The following is a 14456-nucleotide window of genomic DNA, read 5'->3' as shown; positions in this document are numbered from 1 at the left end:
TTTTCTAAAATCCCAAGGAGTCTGGGAAGCTTGGCAAGGAGTTTTCAAAATCCTCTCTTAGTCCCATGTGAAAAATGGAGAGTCCACCAACATCAGCTCCCGGCTTCCCCAGACAAGAAAAGAACATCCCAGTTGTGCAAGGACCCAGCAAGTGACTTCAGAGGACTCTGGAGTGCCCAGCCACTCTTTTCTAGATCGTTGTGCGAAAGGGCCCAAGGTCATAGAATTTGGAATTTTTTTACATAACAAATAAGACACAGTTCCTATATCCCACAGCACTGAGAAATGTCAGCATATAAGGCACTTTGTGTTCAAAACGAACACTTTCCCACCAAAATAAAGATAGAGCCATGTATATTGGCTTAATTCCAACTTGCTTGATATGTTCTGTAAATTCCTCCAGTGTGTTCCTAAAAGGAGACTATGAGAACCCGTACTGTACTCCCACGGCTTTTCCCCTTTGCCCCCCATTCCACTCCTACCATTCCCACCCCAGCCCTACCAAATAACAATAACTTAAAAAAACTTAATAAATAGGATGCCTTGCATTTGCATGATAGGTTTTCCTAGAAGGAGGCTGTATCCTGTTTATTACGAGGAGGGAAACTAGAACAAAGTAACTTAAGCCATTAATACAAGGCACGACTGTATTGAATGAAACAAGGGCTGCAGGACCAAAAGTAAGTTCTACTGCAAACATCTCAACATTGAGGAAATGAAGAAAAAAGAAGAACACAAAACGCCAGCCCCAGGACATCGAAGTCTAGTAAATGGTGTTTTTTAATCTAAATTAAGAAGACTCTATAAGCTAGGAGTCGGGCACCAGCAGGACAGTTGCTGAGAAGGCAAAGCAGGTGAATAGAGAAGGGGAGAACTTGTGTAAGGCTGGGGCGGGGGGGGGGGTGGGTAGGGGAGGGGTGGCTGTCAGGAGAGGGAAGTTAATTTCCTGGTCGGGGGACCATACATCCCAGTTGGCCTGACGTGATCACAGATTATGCGTGTAGACCCAGTTTAAGGAGCAGTGGCACCTCCTTTCCCTCTCAGAAGTGTCTTTGTTTGGATGAGAAGTTAGCTAGTCACCCTACCAATGGGAAACGTTATCAAGACATTAAATCTTGCACGAGGGACAATAAGGAAGACTCATATTTTTTTTAGAAGAGACAAAATATGGTGAGTTGATTGATATTCCATAGAGAATGTTTCAGGGCATTGATATCAATACATAAGAGTTGATTTGGCACAGAGCAGAGCCCAGGGCATTATTATCCCTCGGGGACATCACAGCCTATTACCATCCTTTGCCCTTGAACTCCCTGTGTATTTGTACTTGCACCACTGCGGCCATGTGTAACAGTCTGTCCTATACTGTGGCTATGTGCCTGTCACACCTATTGAGTATTTCTTCTATTCAGAGGTAAATTCCTTAGGGTAGAGATCATGCTTTTTTCTCCTCTTTGTATTCTCGCCCAGTGACAAGAAGACACAGTAACCAGAAGAAGTTTGTACACAGAGAAGTAATAAATTCTTATATCTCCCACTAGAATGTTATCATTGAGGCTGCTAGCTGCCCACCAAAATCCATTTCATCCTTATTTCTGGGCACATAGCTGACCGCATTTCCCAGACTCCTTTGCAGTCAGGAGCACTCCATGACTAAGTTCTCCATCATCAGAATGTGAATGGAAATGGTATGTGTCACTTCTAGGTTTGTGCCTGAGAAAGCGGTTGCGTCTCCTCTGTATTCTTCTGTTCCTTCCTTCCAGCAAACCCACCCACCTTCCAAGCTTCACCCGTGTGGCCATTATAAGACCCTGGTTGATGGTACAAAGGACTAGTAGAAGGAAACTTGGTCCTTGATAGTTTGCGTGGAGGAGAGCTGTCTGCCACACTGGAATGTTCCCTTGGACTGTTATGTGAGAAAAAAATTAACTTCTATCTTCTTTAACCACTGAACTATCACCACGTCTCTATTATTATAGCTAGCCCGACCCAGCTAGTAGAAATATAAACTCCAGTAGGCTGGGGATCTTGACTACTTTGTTTGCGTCTGGCAGGAAATAGGCATTAAAAGTATTTGTTAAACTAATGAATAAAATCACCCCCCTGAAATGAGAATGACAGAAAATTTGCTAAGACTAGAAGGCTCTTCCTAGATACCACTAGAAAATGGCTTATCTACTATGGGAATATTTCTATGTACTTTATGAACCTAGCATTGCAGCCTATTGTGAAATTAAAGTAATACGATAATGTTGAGCCTTGACGGGAAAAATTAAAATGTATTCATCAGGCAGTTCTTTTCCGATACTATTAATGAAAGATAGTCCCTGACCAAGTCTGCATAGTATATATGCCTCTTTCAAGAAGAGATTGACTGATAAACCTGGCACAGATTAATGTAAACATGTTAAGATTATCCAAATCCTTTTGTTCTGCTTCTGATTCCATCAAGCCACTGTGTGATATTCTTTGATTTCATAAGCAAGATTTCCTATCAGAAGAAAAATAAGAAGCAGTTATTCACCAATGTATATGAACTCAACTGTTATTCGTATCCATGTAGCAGTCAGTATAAGCTGGGTTATGCTGCAGGAACAGAAACTCCCCAATCTAAGTGCTGTATAAGAACAAGGTTTTATTTATTGTGATTGCTTACCTGCCCATCATGGGTTTACAGGTGAATCCAGGATCTAGAAAGATGGAGTACCTCCCAGCTAAATGTTGTCAGTCACTGCCACAAGGGAAAAAACATGGCCATGGAGGGTCTTGAACTAGCAATTAAATGCTCCATGTAAAGTGACGACTGGGGCACCTGGGTGGCACAGCGGTTAAGCATCTGCCTTCGGCTCAGGGCGTGATCCCGGCGTTCTGGGATCGAGCCCCACATCAGGCTCCTCCGCTAGGAGCCTGCTTCTTCCTCTCCCACTCCCCCTGCTTGTGTTCCCTCTCTCGCTGGCTGTCTCTATCTCTGTCAAATAAATAAATAAAATCTTTAAAAAAAAAATAATAAAGTGACGACTGGCCTGGTTTTCTAGAGACTGTCCCAGTTTAATGCTGTAAGCCCCACATCCTGGGAAGCCTCTTAGTCTCAGGCAAATCGGGATGGTCCGTCACAGTTCTGGCCTGGAAGTGACACATATCATTTATATTCACAACTCAATGTCTAGAATCAGTCACATGGCTTCACCTAACCGCAAAGTGAGGCAGGGAAGTACAATCTGAAAATATGACCAGAAGTGGGAAGAACCAGAAATAGCTGCCAACCAGCATTAGCCTAACCCCTTATCATGTATTGGTATTCTTGGTTTTTTTTTAAAGGTTTGTTTACTTTTTTTAGAGACAGAGAGTACATGAGTAGGGGTAGAGGGAGAGGGAGAAGAGAAGCAGACTCTCCACTGAGCAGGAAACCTGACTCAGGCTCATGGGGCTTATGGGGCTCAATCCGAGACCCTGACCAGAGCTGAAACCAAGAGTCAGATGCTCAACCAATTGAGCCACCCAGGTGCCCCATAAATGGTATTCCTACTTATAAATCATTCTCTTCTGAGTTTTTTTTTTCTCCTTGCTTTTGATTCTATGGGAACTTGGTTATACACGTGAATTTTGAATTTGGCTCAGAGTATTAACTCCCCACTCTACACTGAGTTATGCAGGCTCTGTAGAAATAAATAAGCTATAAGCCCTGCCCTCAAAGAGTTTACAATTATTAAGGGAAGTAAGATACAAATATTATAATGTAAGGTGGAAACAGAAGAATATAAAGAGGCTAGGGCGTTAAGGATAGGAGGAATCACACCCCGCTGAGAAGACATTCCGAAGAGGAACCCAAGGGGAAGAGCATTACCCCCACGGTAACATCCTCTCCATTCTTCTTCATCAGAGGACAGTAGCCATGAAAACCCATCTGCCTTGAACGAGTTGAAAACCATTCTCAACTTTTCTGTACGGAAAATGAAGAAAATATTTTGCCTTGAGAGATGTTTGGCATTTTCCTATTCCCGGTTGGGATCCATGCGGCCTGAGACGAGCCAGTGTCTTACATACTATCTTGGTACATGTAAGCCCAGTGTTGAAAAAAGTACAATTACACCAAGTCAAGGAGAGAGATTTAACCACAAGTTGTGTTCAAATTGGATTCCATTCAGTTTTGTGGTGGCAAAACAGTCCCGCCTCCTACACAGGCTTTGGGGGCTAGTTCATAAATGCTATCCTTCAAAGCCCTATGAGGTCCCTCCATGAGATTAAAGTCCCCAAGAAGTTTTATGATTGAAAACTCCCCTTCGCCTAGGATTTATTTAGCTGTTCGCCTGACACACTCTCGCTAACTCTAGCTCCGGTGGGAATCGTACAGGGACATTTACTCATAAGTCACAAAACCAAGCTAATATGACAAGCAGAGAAGAGCCATCTGGCAAATTGTTTGTAAAACACTTTCCTTGTGTTTGTTAAATCCTGTTTCCTTGTAAGTCACTTACCGGGAGACCTAGCACACAGCTGAACCAATGCTAAAAGTCCCCCAAAGCTTTCTTGGTGAGGAGCAAGGGCAGGAAAAGAGTTAAAGCCTTCCAGGTATAAAATGCAGACTTAAAAAGGAAAACTTAGCTTCCTTTAGTGTTAGGCATTATGAAGGAGATGCAGGCATTATGCAAGACTCAGAAGCTTCTAAAACTTCTTTTTTTTTTTTTTTAAGATTTTATTTATTTGACAGAGAGAGACACAGCGAGAGAGGGAACACAAGCAGGGGGAGTGGGAGAGGGAGAAGCAGGCTTCCTGCTGAGCAGGGAGCCCGACACGGGGCTCAATCCCAGGACCCTGAGATCATGACCTGAGCCGAAGGCAGACGCTTAACGACTGAGCCACCCAGGCGCCCCGTTTTTAGAACTTCTAATAACTGACATTAACAAAACTAGCCTTTGGTAGGTTAAAGAGCCAGACTGCTTTCTTGGAGTTTACAAGAAATTGAGAAGGAGAGAGAGAGGAGACATGGACACACACACGCGCGCACACACACACACACACACACACACACACACACGTGGTTCCCTCAGACTTCCAGGGCAGAACCAGAGTTCTAAGACGGTTAGACGTGCAGCACAATATTCCATCCAGGACAAGAGGTATGAAAATGAAAAGGCCTCAGACTCTAACGCAGCTGATGGTGGGTAGGGAGCAGAAACCATTAGACAAAATCCAATCAAGCCCAGCAGAGTCTTTAACTAATAAAGCACCAAACTTACTCCATTTCGTTTCAAAGCACAGCTTACATCTCTCTAGTCATTGTCTTTGGGCCCTGGGACTATGAAACGCTCAAAGACTTTAAATGGGTCTTGGATTAGCAGCGGATAATTAGCAATCCCCATTTCTCACTTTGGTTTTTATTCAGGGCTTCATTAGTAAAGACCACATTGACTCTTGGGGTTTGGAATTGCAAAGTGGGGCTTCACACCCTAGCCCGCCACCCCTCTCTCCCTGCCCCCTTCCTCCCCTCTGCCTTACTCTCTCCTGACACCAGAAACACAGGTGTGGCCCCCCGCCCAGCCTCAGCTGCTCTGACCGCTCAGCAGCTGACAGCGTGGGCTGGGGTGTGGACAGCTGTTGTCCCTCGGGTTACTAGAAGTAGAGACCTGCAAAATGGATAAAACGTGTTTGAGTCAATTGAGGCGATGTCAGATGACGAATTTGCAAAACAGGAGTTTCCAGCCTGAAGTGAATGAAGGCTTTTAGCAGAGCCCCCAGTTTCCATGGACCCCCACGCATGGGAGGTGTCCCACACCTCGGTGCTCACTGACTTCCCACGAATTCGCCCCACTCTAGGGTGAGTGATGGTCCTCATGAATCCACTAGTGCTGGGAAGAAGACAGGGAAACGTACTGGCTAATATCCTGAAGTGCCTGCTGTCCCAGGATCGTGCAGGTGAGGGGGGGCGGGTCTTGTTTAAAGTCTTGTGTCAGGGATCACACATTTTCCTACTTGACTTTCTTTTTTCTTTTTCTTTTTTTAAAAATTTTATTTATTTATTAGACAGAGAGAGACAGCCAGTGAGAGAAGGAACACAAGCAGGGGGAGTGGGAGAGGAAGAAGCAGGCTCATAGCAGAGGAGCCTGATGTGGGGCTCTATCCCGTAACGCCGGGATCACGCCCTGAGCCGAAGGCAGACGCTTAATCACTGTGCCACCCAGGTGCCCCTTCTTTTTTTTTTTTTTTTTTTAAGATTTATTTACTTATTTTAGAGAGAGAGAGCACAGGGTGGGGGGGAGGAGAGGGAGAGAGTCCTAAGCACTCTGTGCTGAGTGTGGAGCCCGATACAGGGCTCGATCTCACGACCTCGAGATCACCACCTGAGCTGAAACCAAGAGTCAGACACTTAATCGACTGATCCGCCCGAAGCCCCTCTGCTTCACTTTCTCCGTCTCTCTAGGGGGCTGGTCAGAGCCAACCCCACATCTCCTGCTGGCACGTACCGTCTCCACAAACTTAGCTTTGCCATACTTTGGAGAAGAAAGTGTTGATTTTTAAAGCAAGATATCTATAAATAAGATGCATTGGAAGGATTGGGAAGCTTAAAAATCAGTTTTGTTTCAAATAAAGTTGCCAAGTCCTGGACATTTTCATGCTGGCCTCTCCAGACAGCTAGGTTTCCACGACGTATCTTCAGAAATTCTTTTTCCAACTGCGCTTGTCGATTTCCTAATTGTCCATGTTGATAAGGGCTAAAGATGTTCTGGAGACCTGAAGCTTTATTGTACTGAGCCTGAGTTGGGCTTCCACTTACTTTCAAAGCCAGTAAATGTCATCCTTTATTTTCTTCTCATTAGCCAACTGAGCGAAGAGATGAGACTGAGAGCCAGGTATGCTGTGTCTTACAGGAGTGGTGTGGACTCAGGTCTGCTGTTTATTCAATGTTTACATTTTCGCAAGCCTCCCGCAGAGATGCTCCAGGCCGCTTTGCCACCCACAAGGTCAAATTCCATTTCCATCCATTCACTGGAGCTGCTGGGACACTTGAAGGTCAAAAGCCTTTTTCCCTTTGTGCTCTCTCTGGCTTGACCCCCCTCCTGCCTCGGTCAAGTTGAAAGAGTGGGCAGATAGGAGAAGCAGGACAAAGAAGAAAACAGGGTTGTCTGGCGGGTCTTCCTCTGGTGGCAAATGTGCCTCCCACCCCTCCCCTGTCCCCCATGTCCAGCCCCAAGGTGTCGGGTTGGAAGAGGTGGGACAAAGTAATGATCAGCAGAACCAGAACGGTGAGGAGGACGAGACCAGATGGTTCACCTAAGAGGCAGTCCCAATCGGGACATCAGCAGAGTTAATTGACACATGGCGCTTCTTTGTTCCTGGACTTTGAGGAAGAAAATTCAAATCACAGGGAGCACCTGGGTGGCTCAGTCGGTTAAGGGTCTGCCTTTGGCTCACGTCATGATCTCAGGGACCTGCGATCCAGCCCCTGCATTGGACTCCCTGCCCTGAGGGGAGCCTGCTTCTCCCTCTGCCTCTGCCCCTCCACCTGACTCGTGCTTTTTCTCAAATAAATAAATAAAATCTTAAAGAAAAAAAAAGAAAGAAAGAAAATTCAGATTACGGTGTTGCACATGCGAATTACATCACAGGTCCTGGAAAGCGCCTTGCGTGTTGAGAGAGGAGGATTAACTCGGGGAGAAGGAAGCACGGAGCCTGTCTGCACCCTGCTCCCCACCCCCCTGGTACCTGCGCCCCGCCCGCCAGGCAGGGTCTTTAGGAAGACAAGTGTTTAAATACGACAGACAGCGGAGCAAAGAAAGGTTTGCAGTTAATCCAGGTATTTGCTTTTCTTTCCCCTTTGTTTTGCTCACAAGGTAGCAGGCCCCCAGATGAGTTGGGAAATATACGCAAACACAAAGTGCTCAAAAGAGATGAAATTTGTGAAAACAGATGATGGTAAGGGACAGGGGGAGGGATGGCATGGAGAATGGGTGGTGGGTGCAGAAGTGCCACTTCCAGGAATGGGTTCTGAGAAGTAACTGGGTAAATAGGTGTGAGTGTATGTACCTTAGCATTATTTATAATAGCCACAAATGAGAAAAAAACCCAATAGGACATCAGTTAAATAAATGGTGGCATGTCCGCAGAACAGAATACCATGGAGCCATTCCGAAACATTGTAAAAACAGCATCGTGCAGTTGCATTCGACATGGTTAGACGTCTACAGCGTGGTAAGTTTGAAAGCAAGTTGCAGGGGCTCCTGGATGGTTAAGCGACAGTAGAAGCTGGGACATCTGTGCTCGGGAGCACGCGTGTTGCACCGGGCAGCTCCCGGGATCACGTGAGCTGCGGTCCCCTGGGCAGCGCCGGCCGCCTCCTGATACCTGGCTGGACGGATGCTCCCAGCATTCTGCTTCTGTCCCCAGCTGCTTTATGGGACGGATTTGAAGATTTGTGATTTTGGTCACTCCTCAGAGGAAAATACAAACACCAAATGAGTCAGAGAAACTACCTGTAAGGAAAAACAGAATAAGCCCCCCGCTACCCCCCTCACCTCCGCCTCCAATACACTAGTCTGAATTTCCATGTTTCCTGGGGTCCAGTTCAGAGTGATAAAAGAGAATCGGAAGATAACCTCTGGCTTCCGTGCATGAAGACCAGATACAACCAAGCTTATTTGAGGTAAAACAAGCAGAAAAGGAGACACTGATGCCTTGTGACACGTTATGAGGACATCATCTTCCTCTGCTTCCTCTCCGCCCCCAGCAGTTTAGAGGAAGACTCTCCCTGGTGGCGGTGTGTTACAGTTTCTGTAATTTCCCCAAGCAGAGACCTGGACAGACAGATAAAACCTCTCCCAGCTGGGGAAGGACTGGGGGCGGGAGGGAGGCCCGGAGCAGAACGATGACAAGAAAGAAGGAAGGAAGGAACAGGAACACAGCTGGAAGCAGGCCTGAGGGTCCGAGTGGGGTTGGGGGGTTTGCTCTGCTCTGGTGAAGACTGAAGACACAGTGAGGACCCCGAAGGCTGAAATCCTGGTGCTTCTGAAGCCCCCAAGTCAACAAGAAAGAGGGCAGGAGAGAGGGGACAGAACGTTGGTCTGTGCCCATGTGAGTGCACCTGGGGGCTCCCTCAGTTCTCAGTGTGAAGAGAGAGTTAAAGAATCATCCAGGCTTCCATCGGCTGGGAGGAAAAGAAGGAAAGGGAATTTCCTTCTAAAGCCTCTGCAAGAGGCAAGATTCTCTTTCCGAAGCAAGTCAAGGGACAATGCAGTGCGCTCGGGTCTGGCCGGAGCCCCAGAGCCATGACATTAGAGGCTTTGGCAGTGCTCAGGGACTGAGCCTACAGAAAGGCCTTCACCTTTCTTAAGTCGGAGGGGGCCATGGAGGTGGGGAAGGGGTGGGGAGGAGATGGGGTATCTGAGGTTCCATCTGTTATTACTCCCCATTTCCTCTCCTCCTATTTCCACTTCCTGTCCCAACACGCCACCTGAGGAAACACGGCTTCCTCCCCAAATGACTGTCCTGACCCATGGCCTCATCCAGCTGGCTGGCATGATCTTGACTTCTTTTATCAAAATTTTAAAATCAGCTTTCTAAAAAAAATTGTACTTGAACAAACTTTAAGGAGCAGTTTAGGAAAGCCAACCATTCCCACCACTGCAGGCTCCAATCCTGTGATCTAAGTTTTATCACCCCTATTTTTACAGGAAGAGCCCGCAGCCCAGAAAAGGTAAGTGCCTTCCCCAAGGTTACACAGCTTCACAGGTGGGGGAGCTGAGTTGTGAATCCGAGATCCACGTGTTCCGACGTCCTTGGTGGTGTCATAATGATACCCCCAAATGTAAGAGAGCAGACTCAGGATCCATCCAAGAGCAGAAGTTCGAGGGGTTTTTGGTAAGTATTAGGCGTAAGGACATTTCATAATGATCCCAGGGCCAGGTTGTCGGGTAGCCTCAAAGGTAATAATCCCAAATGTTTCCAACCACCCTTACTAATCCACTGAAGATCTCACACTCAAGATCTATTTGGTCAGCTTGAAATACTTGGGTCTTTTCTCCTGAGCCACGGAGAGGGGGTTATTGGCCCATGGCTGGTTTAGGGGCTGGCTAACAGAGTGTCCACTGAATTTGAGGTAAGCTGATCCAAGTTCCAGGTCCCAGGGTCGTGCTGACTTGCTTGAATGAGATGGCGATCGTTTCGTTCGTTTCAGAAGGACCCTTCACCACGTGAGCCTCGGTCGCCTGCTAGGAGAAAGGAGGGCTGGCATTCTGAAGGCACAGCTCGGACCCCTGAGAGCCCGCAGTTCTGTGCTCACCTGTGACACCTGGACACGCTGTGTCCTCCCAGCATCTGTTCGCCCCTTGTCCAGGTTCTAGTTTTCTCAGCTGGCGTGTTCCCGCATCCCCTTTACCCTTCAGTCTCCCTCACTGGACATTCTATCCATAGGGGGACGTAGTTTGGACTGCACTCACTATCCCGTCTGGGGGGGGCGGGGGGCAGTGGGCGTGGCTCCTTCCCCAGACGGGGCAGTGCTTTCTCTCCTGAAGGTGCACCTCAGCAAATAAGATCTTTCACAGCTAATGGCATCCTCAGTGGGTCTTAGGTCATGGGCCTCTCAGCATCTTTGATGAAAAACTTTTAGGAAAACATCTTCGAGGAAAACTTCTTGGTCTCTCTCTTCTGAGAATTTCCCTTTTTATGTTATTTTCTACAAGGGCACGTTTCTGAAAGAAGGGTGGGAGTGTGACCTTGACTTGCCTTTCTTTTCTTTAAAACTTAAGGAACACCCCCAGTTGCCCACAACTGCCTGTATTTGGTATGTCTGCTTTCTCTTTCCACCCTGTAAGTTGCTCCCTTTCCATTCTTGGGATTCCTCAAGAGGCAAGTGTAAGGTAAGGGGGATGAGTGTTTAGGAGGGCTGTGTGCTAGCGAATGCACACACACAGACACACAGACACACAGACACACAGACACACAGACACACACACACACACACACACTTTCGTTTATTCTGTATACATTATCTCCTCTAATCCTCACAACAAACCCCTAGAGGGTATTATCGTCACCATTTTCCAGATGAGAACGCTGAGCCTTGGGGAGGTGTAGTAACTGTCCTTGCTCACTGTTACAGGACCTGGAGAGTAACTTACTGACATGTCAGTAGAAACAGTGTGATCCTTGGACAAGAGCCCTCCATCCATAGCATGCACGCATCTAGTGAGTATTTGAGGACAAATCAGGAGTGATTGACAAAGCGCCCTAATCAAGAATGAATACCTTCAGAGGCTGTTTCTTACCATTTAAATCATAGTATGTCACTGGACACTAAAGAGATTACTAATTAGCCTAAGGGACGCTAGAAATATTCCTATTGGTGAAGTGAGTAGGTGATGTATTCTAAAATAGGTCACTGGTTAGAAAGATGACCCAGCCTCCAGTGCCTTTGCATAAATGAGGCTTAAAAAGTGGGCAAATCGATCAATTGAATGCCAAAGGGCATTCCCCACCGGTCCTGAGTCCCCCCGGTTCCCTGCAGAACTACCAGAAGCCATGCCCTGAACCCCCGAGCAAACCTTCCGTGCAAGGTCCTTTCCAGAGCGCTACAAAACAGGTTGGGTGAACAGGTCGTACAAATGGACCAGTGTGCTAATAACCATTTGCATGCTTCGCAGAGCTTGGCCTATGGCTGGCTTTCACTGTCAGCTGGAACACCACTGTGGGGAAAGGGACATCAACTCACTTGTCTCTGGTCTCCAGACACCACCCCCCACCTCAGCCGCGTGGTCCTTGCCACGTGCTGAAGTGTCAGACTGGCTTAGGGGCAGTCTGCAGCCATCCCACGAAGAGTGAGGGGGCAAGGCCAGAATGTGGGGACAGGTCCATCTCCTCCGAAGCCCACGGGCCAACTACCTCTTAAAAAAAGAGGGAAGGCCAACGTGAGCAAACAGAACCATTCGAGACCAATAGCTCTGTCAGTCAACAAAGTGGGAAAAAAATCCTCTTTATTGACTGAACTATCTTTAATCTTCAGGATCTTCCATCAGGTGAATCCTTAGAAATCCTTCTCGAGTCCTAAGTTCTTTAAAGGTCAGGCTGAATATATAATCCACTTCAAGTCCTGACAGGAAACAAACGATGGCCAGCTTGAAGTATGTACTTAGAATATCTCATGTAAAATTCAGTGCTCAGGCCCGTAAACGGGAGGGGCTTGGAGTAGAAACCAAGGATACAAGTTTCTCAGTGTCCCTTTCAAAAGGTCAGATTTCTTTTAACTCTGGTGTCCCTGGACCCGGCCAGGGAAACGCACCCTTCTCTTTCATGTGGTAAGACGTCAGGCTGCTGCTGTTTCAAGCAATCAGATTGTCCAGATCATCAACAAATACTTATTTTTAGACCTGAAAGGATGAGAATTTCCTATCCTTCCACCATCCTCTGAAGGCAGTTGGGGCCTTGTTTGTGAGTATTATCAACAAGGATATAAAGCAGAAAATCCTCCAGATTTTTTTCCATCCGCACTGACAGTTGACTGAGAGCATTTCCGAATTGGACCCAAAAAAAGAAAACATTGTGAGCAGGAAGGTCACCTCGGTGGGAATGAACAGTGAGTCGCGGTCTTTAAAACGCACGCGCTTGTCTTGAGAGATTGCTGTGAGCGTTTCCCCCGAATGTGTTTATAGTAGCGAGGCCGACAGATCACCCCTGAGTTTGTCATGCTGGAAGCATAGGTTTTGGAGCCGGAAGGGGGCCTTCGAGATTGTCTAATCCAGCATTCTCACCGTACAGATGAGGAGACAGGCTGACCTGAGGTCCTATGAGCAGCTGGATACAGAACCAGGAGAATGGAGGAAAGCAAGTGTCCTTCCGCCCCCACGACCACTTACTAGAGACTCAAGTGCCTGTGGGTTCCAAGCCAAGTGCTAGAGTTCTCTGGTCTCCAGACACCACCCCCCACCTCAGCCAGGTGGTCCTTGCCACGTGCTGAAGTGTCAGACTGGCAATAGACAACAATCTCTAGATCCTTCTATACAAATCCTTTCATGATAAAGAGTCCCACTGGACACAGAGTGCCCAGCAAACCTCCTCTTCTCCACGCTTCTCTTGAGACCTTTGGGTGTGGCCTAGAAGGACTTGAAGGTTGTAATACTTGTCATTTAAGGAAATCCATGTATCCCTGCATTGTAACGAACACTCTGAAACACATTTTCTATTCCTTGTAAAATCAACTACCGATCCACCGCCAAGTGTCTGGTTTCCTGAGGACCTGAGGGGTCAGAGCCCCTGGCTGGGGCACATGGAAAGCTCTCCATCATCTGGCTTTGTTTGACGCCTTTATGAAGATCTGAAAGCATCAGCCTGAAGCAGCAATTGGAAGCGAGAGAGGCAGCGCATCTGAGACCCGGTGGGTTCCCTGGGGCTCTCCAGGTGAGTTTCTTGATCTTAAAGGGGGAAGACCTGTGCTTGGGTCTACCAGCATACAAGAATAAAAGAGATAAGGAGTGGTGTTGGGGGGCGAGAGCAAGAACCCAATCTATTCTAACCTTACTCTGGAAACTCTTAACCTCCTCACCCTTATCTCCAGACCCCTCCCCTAGACCTTTTCGCCCTTGTTTGACACTGTCCCTTTGACTCTATACCCTGAAAGATGTGTCTTTCCAAGAAGCAAGGAAGATGCAAAAGCTAGAATGACCCAAAAGCAAGAAGACCCAGTGATTTCAACATCTGACAGCCTGTTTACTCCTATTCATTCATTCAATGTGTATATTCTGAGCACTTACCCTGTGCTAGGCTCTGTGCTTATCACTGATGCTCTGGGATGAACGAAGGCCTTTATCTGTTCTGGTAACATTCTCTCTTAGCCCTGGTGAGCTGACCAGGGCTAGTCCTGACACCTCATCTCTTGAACTAGGTTTGAAGAACTCTTTATCCTTCTTTGCCTTTCATCCATTCAACAAAGACTTATTGATTCATCTACCATGTTCAAAACACTGTAAGGGTACAGTATGAATTAGGTAAGCACCCTGTCCTCATTGTCTAGGAGAGAAGATGCTTGTGTAAAAATTGAATGCCCGTTTGGGTTGTTTCCAGTTTGGGGCCATTATGAGAAAAGCTGCTATGAATATATTTATACAGTTCTTTTTATAGACATATGTTTTCATTTATCTTGGGTAAATATGTCATCCAAAGGTCCATTATCAGGTGAATAGATAAATTCAGCCAATGGAATATTACTCAGAAATAAAAAGGAATGAAGTCCTGGTATTTGCAGCATAATGGAAGAATCCCAAAGCCATGAGGATGAGCAAAAGGAGCCAAGCATAAAAGAGTTCATTCTGTACAATTCTATTTATATAAAGTTCTAGAACGGGCACAACTAATCTATTGTGAGAAAAAGCAGGACAGTGGTTGCCTCTGGCAGGGGGATTGACTGGAAAAGACACATGAGAGAAAATTCTATATCTTGTCCTATCCAGGGTGATGGTGACACAGATATACAC

Source organism: Ursus arctos, unplaced genomic scaffold (genome assembly GCF_023065955.2).
Source record: "Ursus arctos isolate Adak ecotype North America unplaced genomic scaffold, UrsArc2.0 scaffold_27, whole genome shotgun sequence".
In the NCBI taxonomy this organism is placed as follows: domain Eukaryota; kingdom Metazoa; phylum Chordata; class Mammalia; order Carnivora; family Ursidae; genus Ursus; species Ursus arctos.
The sequence above is the reverse complement of the archived record's forward strand: the minus strand, read 5'-3'. Positions refer to the sequence as shown.